Consider the following 16,050-nt stretch of genomic DNA (forward strand, 5'->3'; position numbering starts at 1 on the left):
CCGATATAATAATACCATGATGAAGTCAGCGGACCCCGAAGGTCATGCTTCACTAATCAACAATACCATGATGAAGTCAGCGGACCCCGAAGGTCATGCTTCACCAATCAACAATACCATGATGAAGTCAGCGGACCCCGAAGGTCATGCTTCACTAATCAACGCCCTTTTGGCCTCGAACAACGAGTAGCGTAACATCGCGCTCTGCTATGCCATAGTGAATCCTAACGGATACCACTAACCATTTACACAATCGAGCAAGAACCACCTATATCGAACATAGGCACAAAACAAAAATTCTCTAAAAGAGAACCCGCCACACACACATCCCTTAACTGAGGGATTTCACCTTGCTCGCCAAACACGTCCTTTATCTCTCAACGAGATTTACCACATTAGCACCTCGGTGATAATTTAAATCCAAGCCAACAGTATAATTTAACCGAAATTGTACTCCAACACAAATCGACCAAAACTGGGTCCCAACACAAGTTTCAGATCTACCATAAGCATTATCCGAATTCTCACCCTAAGGTCTCCTCGTGCGGGAGTGTAACTCCCCCACTATCCACAACTCGTACTATGCTACCAGAGGTAGACTTTACCAACAATTGGGTTCACATGACCCATCACCATATCTTGCTCTAACCTTGAGTACACGAAGGATTTCAGTCAATCCTTAAACACTTCGAACGAAAAGTGTACAACGATTACACAAACCATACCCCCGCAATCATCCAATTGCTTTAGTTTGTCAAATTCCACCTAGTCACTCATGTACTTAAGGGTTTCTCTCCGGTACCCTAAGTACAATGTAACCGCAACACAATCGGAGTCGAACACCACACTAGTAGGTATGAAAGAGGCACCTAATGTCGCTCATGTAGACTCCATTACCCACATACATCGAGATCCAAAACACTCAATCTTAAGGGTTCCAATCCATCCGACGAACCTCACGGTTCCTCAATTCTAACACGAGAGCGAACACGCTCTGACATCCCAAACACCGAAACCCATTTCCATGGCTTGGTGGAAACATTTCCCAAATACTAAGGAATGCTTGGTTGCACCAAGTCTTACGCCCTTCGCCCGACAATCAAACGTCACCATAGGGTACTTCCATTAGGAACGTCACCCATAACAACAATATGCACAACACAAGGCATTTAATCAACTCAAATTCAAACGGCACTTAATAAATAATCAAAGGACATATTTATTAAAATGAAACGTACCTTAACGTCTCCTTGCCGCACCCGTCCCCCCTAACTTGGGACATTCCGACTTACGATGTCCTTCCTCTTGACAATTGAAACACACCTTGTCATCACCCTTTGGTACCGAACATTCCCAAGACTTGTGACCCCTCATGCCACAATTCTAACATCTAGACGCACTAGAATCCGATATACCCGTCCGTGTACCACCCGTGCTCACACTCGGACCCTTAGTCCTCTTACTCGGAGCACCATACAAAACAACCCTTCTCTGACTTGTAGGTTCACTCTTCTTGGATCGTGAATAAGACTCGAAACCTCTAGCTAAGGCGAATAACTCCGCAAACGATTTCGCTTGACCCCGGCTAATTTTATTTTTCAAGTCATCATTCAAAGTCCGATAGAAATCTTGCATCAACAAATGATCATTCCCCAAATACTCCGGGCAAAAACGAGCCTTCGCCATAAAGGTCGTCTTGAGAGTATTCAAATCCATAGAACCCTGTTGCAAATTTCGCAACTCATTACGCATTTTCGAAAAATCGGCTGAAGTTCGGAACTCCTCGAAGAATTCCTTCTTAAACTCGTTCCATGATAACGCCATAAACGGTTCACCATCGACAAGATCAATCTTACCATCCAACCAATCCTTCGCCCTACCCCGCAACAAACTAGTAGCGAGTCTTGTCCTCTTCTCGGGAGGGCATTCAATAGTACGAAAACACCCTTCGACATCCGAGATCCAAGTTGTGCTTACCAAAGGATCCGGTTTCCCGTCATACATTGGGGGTTTAGTCCTCATGAAGCTCTTAAGACAACGCTCCATTCCACTACTACCCCGAAATTCAAAATACTTCTTATCCATTTCTTCTCGTAACGCACCCACTTGCTCCGCAACGGTGGCCGCAACTCTAGCGTTAAACTCCACGTCGTTCATCTCGATCCCGTTTCCCGTCGCCATTCTAAGGAATGCAAAAGCGATTAGATCACGAACGTATAAAACTACGCACACAACACCGCCCCATCTTGCTAAACACTCGTCGTACATCACTTGCTAGATACGATTTGCACCCGTAATAAGGTTTGCAAGTCCTTATTACGCATACACTCCGTATCGGCTCGTTAGTACAACGACCGCCTCGCTCGATGATATATGCAAACGCAAACATAAACAAAACACAACGCAATCACATATTAATAATATCCACATATTAATATAAACGTTAGTCCTCCTACAAACAAGGCACTAACCATAACTCATTCCGACCCGTAATCCTACAAGTCCCGCATAAAATTAAGCACACACAAAAGTCTAAGTCTAGGCACCAATCTCAAGTCACCTAAATCCCTTAGACCATGCTCCGATACCACTTGTAACAACCCAACCCGATATACAAACGATCATGCAGAAATATCAATAAAAAAAAAAATTTCTTTGTGTAGTAAATGGCGCGGCGCGCCATCCCCTTGCGCGGCGCGCAAAAGGGGCCTGGCAGCCCGCTGTCCAAAAAGTCCCAAATGCGAAAATGTTTGACCACTTCCCGACATATTTAGACAAAACACTTTTCACAACATATTCATATATGAAAAACTAACACGTTCCATTCATAAAATAAGTTTTACGAGGCAGGGCCCACTGTAACAACCCAACCAATAACCGACCGAAAACAGTCCCAAAAAAAAAAAATTAAAAACTGCTGTACAGGGGAGTGCGCGGCGCGCTCAACTCCATCCAGGTTCTGTCCGGACGGATTTTTACACGTAAAAAGATCTCGCACTTCCCGACATAATTAGACCAAACGCTTTTCACAACATGTTTATATATGTAAAACTAACACGAATCAAACATAAAAATGAGTTTTACAACACGGGGCCCACAATGCCCAAATTACGTGTTTCATACAAATCATGAGTTTCGACCACAAAAAGTTTAAATGCCAAACGACCCTACGAGCATGGTGTTTGAGGTTAAACTACCCAAGTCTCGGTCAAACTCCAAAAGATAATACTTCCAAAAAGCGTCCCCTAACAACAAGCGGGATCTCTACTCCAAAACAATGCCCTTACCCTTGTCCACACCTGTGCCTATAAAAAGGTAAACAACGAGAGGGTAAGCTAACGCTTAGTGAATGCTATAATTATACATATACATATATAATCTACTTACTTGCATCACTTACTCAATACCATACACAAGCTAGCAATTCAACAACCATGCAAAAATTATGCATATACCATTAACCGCAATTCACAATGAGCTAGCAATACCAATAGCATATAGTTCATAATTAAATATGCTAATACACAATTCATACAACCATGGTTAACCAATCGTAAAAGGAATGGTACTCAAATTTCCCATCGGTGTTCGTAACAACCGTTAGTGTACAACACATATATCACTAACCCTTGGACAACACATATCCGTTTATAAAATCGTTAGTGTACAACACATATAACACTAAATTGGACAACGCATATCCAAGCATAAATCGTTAGTGTACAACACATATACCACTAATTTGGACAACATATATCCATTCATAAAACCGTTAGTGTACAACGCATATATCACTAACTCGGACAACACATATCCATTTCTACAAGTAAACACATCATATACGTACATGTATACTTATTCCACTCACCTTAACGATTTGGTGACGGTTAAATACTTCCGTAAGCTTCAAAGCAAAGTACCTAATGCAATAAGTAATTAATTAACACACAAACTAGTTAGATTAAATGTCAACAATTCACTCATGTGCATTTAATGACTTAAATGCATTAAATGCCCCATTTTCACCAAAACCGCCCCTTAAGGGTTAAGACCATCATCAATCACTTAGAAGCTAGTGATTAAGGTCCAACAACACTTACTAAGACATAATTAGGGTATTTCATACCCATAATTCCCAACTAGGTCAATAATCAAACCTTTGACTAATTTAAAGTCGATACACCCATTTCGGGTCATCCATTATCCCAACTAACACCCATTTACCAATTAACTAAGTGTGTTAGCAATTAACTAACCAATTAGGGTTCATAAACATCATTTAATACTTTGAAACCCTAGGTTAGTTACCATTTAACCTTCATGACTCCATTTTACCCAAGAACACCCAAAATCACTAAATATGGGTTTTATGTTCATCATTTACTCAAACTCTAACCCTTACACAAAATCAAAGTAAGGAAATTAAAGTTAGAGCATACCACTACAACCAAAACGAAGCTAGAGATGAGATGAACAACTTTAATGCTTGAACTTTATCCCAAAACAAGCTCCTTCCTCTTGGATTTAAGCTCTCTCACTCAAGAAATCACAATCTCTCTCTAAATTAAAGTGAAGAAGATAAGGTTATTGAAAATGGAGTGAATGATACTCCACAAACTAACAAACTGCCTTTAATTCGTCCACAAGTGCAATTACCAAAATGCCTATCAAAATATCTGATTAAAAAGGGCTGAACCCGGCTACAGTAAAGGGTGCGCAGCGCGCTCCCTTTGATGTGCGCGGCGCGCACTAAGCTCAAATCACTCTCTGACTTCTGTTTAACTGCACAATCATTCCCACACTTTAAGTACTCTATTTACTCTGCTGTACAATGAAGATTAGGGTCTTACAACTCTCCCCCACTTGAATCGGAGCGCGTCCTCACGATCCAAGCTGCATGACAAGAGGGAAGATAAACCAACACGAATTCTTTGGGCTCCCAAGTAAACTCGAAACCCTTACTACGACGCCATTGAACTTTAAAAGTCCTAACCTCTTTATGTCTCAACCTTTTGACCTTCTCATTGAGTATGGCAATCGGCTCCTCAATATACTCTAACTTATTGTTTAGCTCGATTTCGTCCAAAGGCACCCACGATGAATCATCCGCAAGACAATTACGGAGATGGGAAACATGAAATGTATTATGGATCCCCGCAAGCTCTTCGGTTAATTCCAAATGATACGCGACTTCACCAACACGAGCTAAAACCTTAAATGGCCCAATAAACCGAGGAGCTAACTTTCCCCGTTTTCGAAACCGAATAATACCTTTCCATGGTGAAACTTTAAGCATCACTTTGTCGCCCTCTTAGAACTCAATCATTCGTCTACGCTTGTCGGCATACGACTTTTGTCTATCTTGCGCCTTTTTCAAATGATCTCGAATTATATCGATCTTGCTATTCGTTTCTAAAACCAAATCGGTACTCCCGATTTCCTTTTGACCCAATTCACCCCAATAAATTGGAGTTCGACACCTTCGTCCATAAAGCATCTCATAAGGTGGCATCCCGATACTAGTATGATAACTATTATTGTACGAGAATTCCACCAAAGGCAAGTGCTCATCCCAACTACCACCAAAATCAATAATACACGCCCGTAACATATCCTCTAGAGTTTAATTTGTACGTTCGGTTTGACCGTCCGTTTGAGGATGATACGCCGTGCTCAATTTCAATTGCGTACCCATATCTTCAAGAAACTTTTCCTAAAACCGAGATGTAAAACGGGTATCTCGATCCGAAATAATAGATATAGGAACACCGTGTCGAGAGATGACTTCCTTGATAAATAACTTAGCCAAGGTCTCCGACGATATCGCTTCCCGAATGGGGAGAAACAAAGCACTTTTCGTCAATCGATCTACTATAACCCAAATCAATCAAATTGTGTTCTCGCCGTTTTAGGTAACTTTGTGATGAAATCCATGGTAATGTGCTCCCATTTCCATTTCGGGATTTCTAACGGTTGTAACTTACCATATGGCTTTTGGTGCTCGGCTTTAACTTGCAAACACGTGACGCATTGCTCAACATACTTTACAACATCACGTTTCATGCTCAGCCACCAATAATCTTTCCTTAAATCAAGATACATTTTCGTCGCACCCGAATGAATGGAATACTTGGACTTATGTGCTTCATCAAGTAGCAGTTGTCGGTAATCACCCATCTTAGGCACCCACACTCTTTCTTGAAAAGACAACAAACCACGCGAGCCCATAGTAATGAACTCTGATTGTCCCACAATTTGCTCCGCATGCTTGTTGTGAACGTAAGCCTCTATTTGAATCACACCAAGTTGTTCAAGAAAATCGTTAGTAATAATCATACGTAACAATCCCAATCGTAACACCGGGTGATGACTCTTTCGACTTAACGCATCCGCGACCACATTGCCTTGCCCGGATGATAAAGTATTTCACAATCATAATCTTTCACCACATCCATCCACCTACGTTGACGATAATTCAAGTCTTGTTGATTAAAGAGATGTTTCAAACTCTTATGATCCGAATAAATCGTACTCTTGACACCATACAAGTAATGGCGCCAAATTTTCAACGCATGCACAACCGCCGCCAACTCAAGATCATGAGTCGGATATCTCATTTCGTGTTCCTTTAATTGACGAGAGGCGTAAGCAATGACTTTACCCCTTTGCATAAGAACACACCCGAGCCCATTTAGCGAAGCATCACAATAAACCGTCATGTCCTCCACCCCCTCCGGCAATACCAACACCGGAGCTTGACACAACTTCTCCTTTAACAATTGAAAAGCAATCTCTTGCTCGTTCTCCCAATTAAATCTCGCGTTCTTCCTCATCAGTTTCGTCAACGAAGTAGCGATCTTAGAAAAGTCTTGGATAAAACGACGATAATAACCGGCCAATCCGAGAAAACTTCGGACCTCCGTAGGCGTAGTCGGTTATCTCCAACTCTTCACCGTCTCTATCTTCCCTGGATCTACTTGAATACCGTCTTTGTTCACAATGTGGCCAAGGAATTGAACCTCCTTTAGCCAAAATTCACATTTGGAGAACTTAGCATATAACTTCTCCTTTCGTAACGTCTTTAACACACTTCGCAAATGATGTTCATGTTCCTTCATACTCTTCGAATAGACAAGTATGTCGTCAATGAACACAATTACCGACTTGTCCAACATAGGTTGGCACACTTGGTTCATAAGATCCATGAATGCCGCTGGTGCATTCGTAAGACCAAAAGGCATAACTACGAATTCAAAATGCCCATAACGCGTTCGAAAAGCCGTTTTCTCGATATCTTCCTCACGAACCGGCATTTGGTGATAGCCGGACCGTAGGTCGATTTTAGAGAAATACGTTGCACCTTGGAGTTGGTTAAACAAATCGTCAATCCTAGGCAAAGAATAACGATTCTTGATCGTCACTTTGTTCAACACCCGATAATCGATGCACATCCGCATACTACCATCCTTCTTCTTCACGAATAAAACCGGAGTGCCCCATGGCGAAGCACTCGGTCGAATGAAACCCTTTTCAAGAAACTCTTGGGTTTGATTTAACAACTCTTGCATTTTCGTTGGTGCTAAACGATAAGGAGTTTTAGCAATGGGAGTAGCCCCCGGAACCAACTCAATGCGAAATTCAACTTGTCTTTCCGCCGGAACACCCGGTAACTCATCCGGAAAAACGTCTTCAAACTCATTTACCACCAGAATTTCACGAATGGATGGTGGCTCATCTCGAGTATCAACAACATGGGCAAGAAAATCCATGCCACCACTAACAAGAAAACGACGTGCCCGTGCAAAGGAACATATCGGCACAAGTCTTCTTCGTTTATCTCCATGAATAATTAACTCTCCCCCACTTGGGGTTTTTACCCGAATAAACTTATCATGGCATGCAATATCGGCTCTATGACGATCGAGCCAATCCATACCAACGACGATATCAAAATCACCCAAAGTCATCGGAATGAGATCTATTTTAAAACTTTCGGCACCAAATACAACATCACAATTTTTACACACGTCAACCACTAGCACCGCCTTGCCGTCCGCTATTTCAACTTCTACCGGACGACTTAACTTAGCTAGCGGTCTATTAAGTTTAGGTACAAATTTAGGAGACACAAATGACAAGTTAGCACCACTATCAAAAAGTATCCTTGCCGGATTAGAATTAACCATGAAAGTACCTGAGACAACTTCGTTCGATTGTTTGGCTTCATCATTGGTCATCAAATAATTTCGACCCCTAGCCGTACCCGCCGCCTTTTCTAACCGCTTAACATTATCATTGCGCAACTCGGGACACTCGGGCCTCTTGTGCCCTTCTTTACCACAATTGAAACAAGTAAATTTGGGTGTGGAAGGTGAGTTGGGGCAATCACGAGAGATGTGACCTTTTTACCCACAAGTATAGCAAGTGGGTACATGACCACCGGAGCCACCTTTCTTTACACTATTAACACTTTCGGAGCCCTTCTTGTTCTTTTTGTTGGAAAAGCTCGATTGACTCGAATTCTCAAACTTCCTCTTACCAAAAGTAAAACTATTCTTTCTCAACACAAGCGCTTCAAAACCCTTTGCCATATTGAACAATTCATCAAAGCTCTTCACCACGTTCACACTAATTTTCTCTTGATAGTTATCATTCAAGATTCGATAGAAATCTTCTTTCAACATTTTATCATTCCCGACATACTCCGGGCAAAATTAGGTCTTGGACAAAAACACGAATTTGAGAGTGTTCAAATCCATAGACCCTTGGCTCAAGGAACGTAGCTCGTCCTTAAGCCTAGTAAGATCGGCCGAAGTTCGGTATTCATCGAAAAACTCCACCTTGAATTCATCCCATGTGAACTCCATGCATTGTTCTTCGCCATAAAGTCGGATCTTCGCGTCCCACCACAATTTAGCATCACCTCTTAACATGCTACAACCATATCTCGTCTTTTTATCAAGAGGGCATCCACACGTACGAAAAGCCCCCTCCATATCGGAGATCCAACGGGCACTCTTAAGTGGGTCCCGTTCACCATCGAAGGTGGGAGGTTGAGAGTCCTTAAAATTCTTATAGAAGAAGTCCCGTCTCCCCACATTATCCTCTTGAAGAACGGCCTTAACTTACTTCTTTACCACATTGACTAGTTGCTCGTCAATCTTGTCTAGGAATATCTTTTTAACATCTTCGAGAAACTCCGCTTTTTGACGTTTAAAGATGGCCTCAACTTTGGCCGTGAACTCAACGTCCTCACTCGTACTTCCATCATTGGTGTCGTGTCCATTTCTCATCTTCATTCTATAAAACGGAAAATATTTAAACAACGAAACGAAAGGACTTAACACATATGTATATACATATACACCACACTACCCCATCTTGCTCAACAATCGTCGTACATTGCTTGTTTGACACGATTTGAACCCGTAACAATGGTACCTAATCATTGTTACGCGAGCACGTCGCATTAACTTGCTAGTACAATGTCTATCTCGCTTGATGATTGCTAACACAACACAAAACAATTAGCGCAAGGTTAGTTCACATAAACCTAAGCACTAATCAACTCCCGGTCCGACCCGTCTCCTACAAGTCCCGCATAAAGCGCATACACAATTAAGTCTAAGTCTAGGCACCTATCTCAAGTCGCCTAAATCCCTTAGACCATGCTCTGATACCACTTGTAACAACCCAACCAATAACCGACCGAAAACAGTCCCAAAAAAAAAAAAATAATTAAAAACTGCTGTACAGGGGAGTACGCGGCGCGCACAACTCCATCCAGGTTCTGTCCGGACTGATTTTTACACGTAAAAAGATCTCGCACTTCCCGACATAATTAGACCAAACTCTTTTCACAACATGTTTATATACGTAAAACTAACACGAATCAAACATAAAAATGAGTTTTACAATGCGGGGCCCATAATGCCCAAAATACGTGTTTCATACAAATCATGAGTTTCGACTACAAAAAGTTTAAATGCCAAACGACCATACGAGCATGGTGTTTGGGGTTAAACTACCCAAGTCTCGGTCAAACTCCAAAAGATAATACTTCCAAAACGCGTCCCCTAACAACAAGCGAGATCTCTACTCCAAAACAATGCCCTTACCCTTGTCCACACCTGTGCCTATAAAAAGGTAAACAACGAGAGGGTAAGCTAACGCTTAGTGAATGCAATAATTATACATATACATATATAATCTACTTACTTGCATCACTTACTCAATACCGTACACAAGCTAGCAATTCAACAACCATGCAAAAATTATGCATATACCATTAACCGCAATTCACAATGAGCTAGCAATACCAATAGCATATAGTTCATAATTAAATATGTTAATACACAATTCATACAACCATGGTTAACCAATCGTAAAAGGAATGGTACTCAAATTTCCCATCGGTGTTCGTAACAACCGTTAGTGTACAACACATATATCACTAACCCTTGGACAACACATATCCGTTTATAAAATCGTTAGTGTACAACACATATAACACTAAATTGGACAACGCATATCCAAGCATAAATCGTTAGTGTACAACACATATACCACTAATTTGGACAACATATATCCATTCATAAAACCGTTAGTGTACAACGCATATATCACTAACTCGGACAACACATATCCATTTCTACAAGTAAACACATCATATACGTACATGTATACTTATTCCACTTACCTTATCAATTTGGTGACGGTTAAATACTTCCGTAAGCTTCAAAGCAAAGTACCTAATGCAATAAGTACTTAATTAACACACAAACTAGTTAGATTAAATGCCAACAATTCACTCATGTGCATTTAATGACTTAAATGCATTAAATGCCCCATTTTCACCAAAACTGCCCCTTAAGGGTCAAGACCATCATCAATCACTTAGAAGCTAGTGATTAAGATCCAACAACACTTACTAAGACATAATTAGGGTATTTCATACCCATAATTCCCAACTAGGTCAATAATCAAACCTTTGACTAATTTAAAGTCGATACACCCATTTCGGGTCATCCATTATCCCAACTAACACCCATTTACCAATTAACTAATGTGTTAGCAATTAACTAACGAATTAGGGTTCATAAACATCATTTAATACTTTGAAACCCTAGGTTAGTTACCATTTAACCTTCATGACTCCATTTTACCCAAGAACACCCAAAATCACTAAATATGGGTTTTATGTTCATCATTTACTCAAACCCTAACCCTTACACAAAATCAAAGTAAGGAAATTAAAGTTAGAGCATACCACTACAACCAAAACGAAGCTAGAGATGAGATGAACAACTTTAATGCTTGAACTTTATCCCGAAACAAGCTCCTTCCTCTTGGATTTAAGCTCTCTCACTCAAGAAATCACAATCTCTCTCTAAATTAAAGTGAAGAAGATAAGGTTGTTGAAAATGGAGTGAATGATACTCCACAAACTGACCAAACTGCATTTAATTCGTCCATAAGTGCAATTACCAAAATGCCCATCAAAATATCTGATTAAAAAGGGCTGAACCCGGCTACAGTAAAGGGTGCGCGGCTCGCTCCTTTTGATGTGCGCGGTGCGCACTAAGCTCAGATCACTCTCTGACTTCTGTTTAACTGCACAATCATTCCCACACTTTAAGTACTCTATTTACTCTGCTGTACAATGAAGATTAGGGTCTTACACCTACATCGACCCAAATTACCCCTTTAAGTACAAAATACAAGTTTCGACCCCACAATTTTAAACACAAAATAAAAGCCGAGCATGGCGATTGGGGATACGCTACCCAATCCTAATTAATCCAAAAGCAAGCCTTCTAAAGTAACTACGCTAGCCACTAGTTCCCACGCTTACCCGAGCCACCTCATCCAAGCAAATCGGAGCATCCAAGCATAAAAGCGAGCTAAGCTAAGCATACCGTACGATCACTATGGAACAAGCTAAACATCAACAATAAAGTAAGTTCACCAACGACGATGTGAACAACGCCAAAATTGCTACACCCGGAGGGTTAGCTACATCACCACAATACGACAATATACAACAAGGCGTAAACCGCCCAAAGTTAACCCCTTAACCCGAATACCGAAACCAAAAGATTACCACGATGAAGATTGGCCGAACTACAAGAGCCTTAGTAAATCCGCATACACACGAGACTACTATCTTCAACAACGCAACATCAAGGTTGGCCGAACTACACGAGCCTTAGTAATCAGAAACCACACGAGATTACTACCTCAATAAGATGACCGAACTACATGCGTCATCGTGAATCCGAACTACACGAGATTCACTTCCGATAAGATGACCGAACTACACGCGTCATCGTGAATCCGAACTACACGAGATCCACTTTCACAATTCAAAACCCACGGTCACGGGATTATAAAATCCACCACATCGCCAAAGGTGGTCAACCAAAACGCACAACCGTGCCAATTGGACCTAAATGCAAGTTCATCAAATCCACCTATATGTGAAGTGAGCTCTATAACCGAGAACCACTTCACCCGACCCGTACCCATCCTACACATACATATGCACATGGGATATTAACACTCACCTTGAAGTCTTGATGGATGCTAAACCAAAATCCGCAATCGCCGATGGAATGTACCTATTCCATTTATCACATAACAAGTAACACAATTAGGGTTGACTTACAAACCAACCCAATTGACACTTAGTACAATTTCGACCTAAATGCACTTCCAAGTACAAACCGCGCCCAAAATTAACCAATAATCACTAACATAAGTGAGAATGGTCCTAATACGCCAATTAAACCCAATCATAGGTGTTAAACACCTATGTTGCCCAAAATGACACTTAAACCCTAATTTTGACCCATAAGGAGTCAACATCGCGCCATTAGCAAGTTTTGAAACCAAAACATATTTAACTCGGTTTTATACTTCAACTTAATCCATTTTAAGTTTATAAACCTTATTAAATCGACAATTGGGTCATAATCATCAACAAAGCCTAATTTTGACTCTAGTCAAAATTAGTCAACCATAAGAACCCTAATGGTCTCCAAAACATCAATAATCACTAATACTAGTGATTATACACCATTTACAAGTCTTAAACATGGTTAAATCATTAACCAACCCAAAACCCGCCAAATATCAAAATAGCAAGTTTCCATAAACCCTCTTCATCAACTAAATGGGTTTTACAACTAGCAATTTCAAACCCTAACTTGAATATCAAATCTAACAAATGAAATTCAGAGTTTGAACTTACCAATACCGCCAAAATGATGCCGTTGACGAGATGAACAACTTTAATACTTGAGGTTTGATCCAAAACACTCTTCTTCTTCTCCAATTGGAGCTCTCTCTCACTAAAATGGGTTTCTCCCTCTAGGGTTTGATGAAAGTGTTTGTGTGGGTGAAATGAGGATAAGAATGATCAATGGATCAGTTTTGATGACCCCAAACTGACCCCAAGTGAAAAGAACAAAGTACCCCTCATTTAAACACTTTAAAAATGCTGAAAATTGCATCAGACGCATTCGGAGCGCCGCTCCATAAGGTGGAACACCGCTCCAACCTTCAGGTCAGTTTTCAGTAACTTGTTTTGGCCATAACTTTTTGACCGTAGCTCCGTTTTCGATGAATCAAATATCGTTAGAAACGTAATAAGATTTTCTTTCCAATGGTAAGGCTTTGAAACATCAACACAAATTTTATTTGGGGTTGAAAAGATACGTACACACCTTGTCACTTCAGACAACGTCCAGTCTCCTTCGACGTTCGAGCAAGCAACACGTACATGCTTCGTACATGCATCTAACACCATAAATACATTATGTACAATAAATATTTGGGTCTTACACTACGTACTTTCCTGCAATATTGAATCACAATATTGATACGTGAGCATTCATATCTTATCTTTTATATATTAATAATGTATCCCTGACTAGTGCTCGAGTGTATATGATTATGCATGCTGGTATGCTTAATTTCGTTGTTAAATAGTTTATGATAAATCACGAATTTAATACATATGCTACTAGGATAAGGTATATGATAGGCATGTCGTTGGAAAGCTGACGAAAAATTAATAACTTTTCATTTAGATATAGTATGGTTTCGGTGACGGATTAAAAGATATGGTCAACTGAATTATCATTAATTCTATTATTATTATTATTATTATTATTATTATTATTATTATTATTATTATTATTATTATTATTATTATTATTATTATTATTATTATTATTATTATTATTATTATTATTACTATCGTCATTATTGTTATCGTAATTATTATCATCTATTAATTATTATTATTATTATCATTATCGTTATCAATATAAGTATTATCATTAAAATTATTATTATTATTAATACTATCGTTATTATCACTAAGGTTATTATTAATATTATTATTAATATTAATATTATTATTATATTATTATGATTATAATAATTATTAGTATTATCATTAGTATTATTATAATTATTATTATTAGTATCATTATCATTAAAACTAATGTTAGTGTCATCTAATTATTATGATTACTATTATTATCATTATTATGAATGCGATATATAAGAGAACTAAAAACTATTAAACAAACCGATTAGGAAATAATGAGTATAAGTATCATGATGAAATTAAAATATTGTAAGATATTGATTTAGATAAAAATATTGTTTTTATTATTTTTATCATTATTATTATTATTATTATTATTAAAAGTATCATTAATATTAAAACTATCATTTTTATTAAAATTATCATTTTTAATAGAAATATCATTGTTATTATAAAATATAATTATTATTATTATTATTATTATTATCATTTTAGTATTATTATTATTAAAAATTATCATTTTGAATAGAATTATTATTTTATATTATTATTATTACAGTTAATACTAAAAAGTATCGTTATTATTAAAATTATCATGATTAGAATTATCATTTTATCATAATTAATATCATCATTAGTAAATAAATATTGTTATTATTATTATTATTATTATTATTATTATTATTATTATTATTATTATTATTATTATTATTATAAAATAATACAACTTTTACTCATTATTATTATTATCAATATTATTTTATCAAATAAATATGTGATACAAAGATATTTTTACCACACGTAATATAATTACATTAATAATACATACCACTAAATTTTTATGATATTAAGTGAACATTATAAATTTTATGACTTAAGATATATAAAAGTATATTTTTATCATATATAAATTTTAATATAAATTTTTATTTATTAATAAATGACTTGTATTATTTACTCTAATAAAATCTGATAAATATATTCAAATAAATAAAATGACTATATTTAAGTTATATTATAAACATGTATAGATTTTGGAAGTCATTTTGAGTCAAGTTGACTTTTGTTGACTTTTGCATATCGGTCTCGAGCATTAGGATTGTGATACACTACGACTTAACCTAAATTGTTAGACAGATATTGACCAACATATAAATATATATACTTAATATAGGTTCGTGAATCCGAGGCCAACCCTACACTTGTTCAATGCAGTCATATGTATTTTTACTACAAAATACAGTATCATGAGTTTCATTTGCTCCCTTTTTATTAAATGTTTTTACAATATATATTTTTGGGATTGAGAATACATGAAATGCTTTTATAAATGTTTGACGCGATAGACACAAGTAAAACATTTCTCTAATGAATTATTATACAGACAGAAGTTCTGTAGGTTATTATATAGAATATTTCCCCCTGATTATTATAGCTTGGTAGCCTAAGAATTAGTTGGACGTTATAATTGCCACTAATTGACGCGAATCCTAAAGGTAGCTACCGGGTTTAACACCCTCACCCAGAATGTTCACTAGACAGTAGAGCTAGAGGGCGTGATGTTTAGTACTCGAGGTTTATATATTTATACAGACGAGAGGATTCTGTTTTGGGGATATTATTTATGCGCATTAAATGTTAAGGTCGGTTACCAAGCAAAGGTTATATATAGAGGGAATGATAGGTTATGTGTATGTTATTTTTGTACACGA

The sequence above is a fragment of the Rutidosis leptorrhynchoides genome, chromosome 5 (genome assembly GCF_046630445.1).
Source record: "Rutidosis leptorrhynchoides isolate AG116_Rl617_1_P2 chromosome 5, CSIRO_AGI_Rlap_v1, whole genome shotgun sequence".
In the NCBI taxonomy this organism is placed as follows: domain Eukaryota; kingdom Viridiplantae; phylum Streptophyta; class Magnoliopsida; order Asterales; family Asteraceae; genus Rutidosis; species Rutidosis leptorrhynchoides.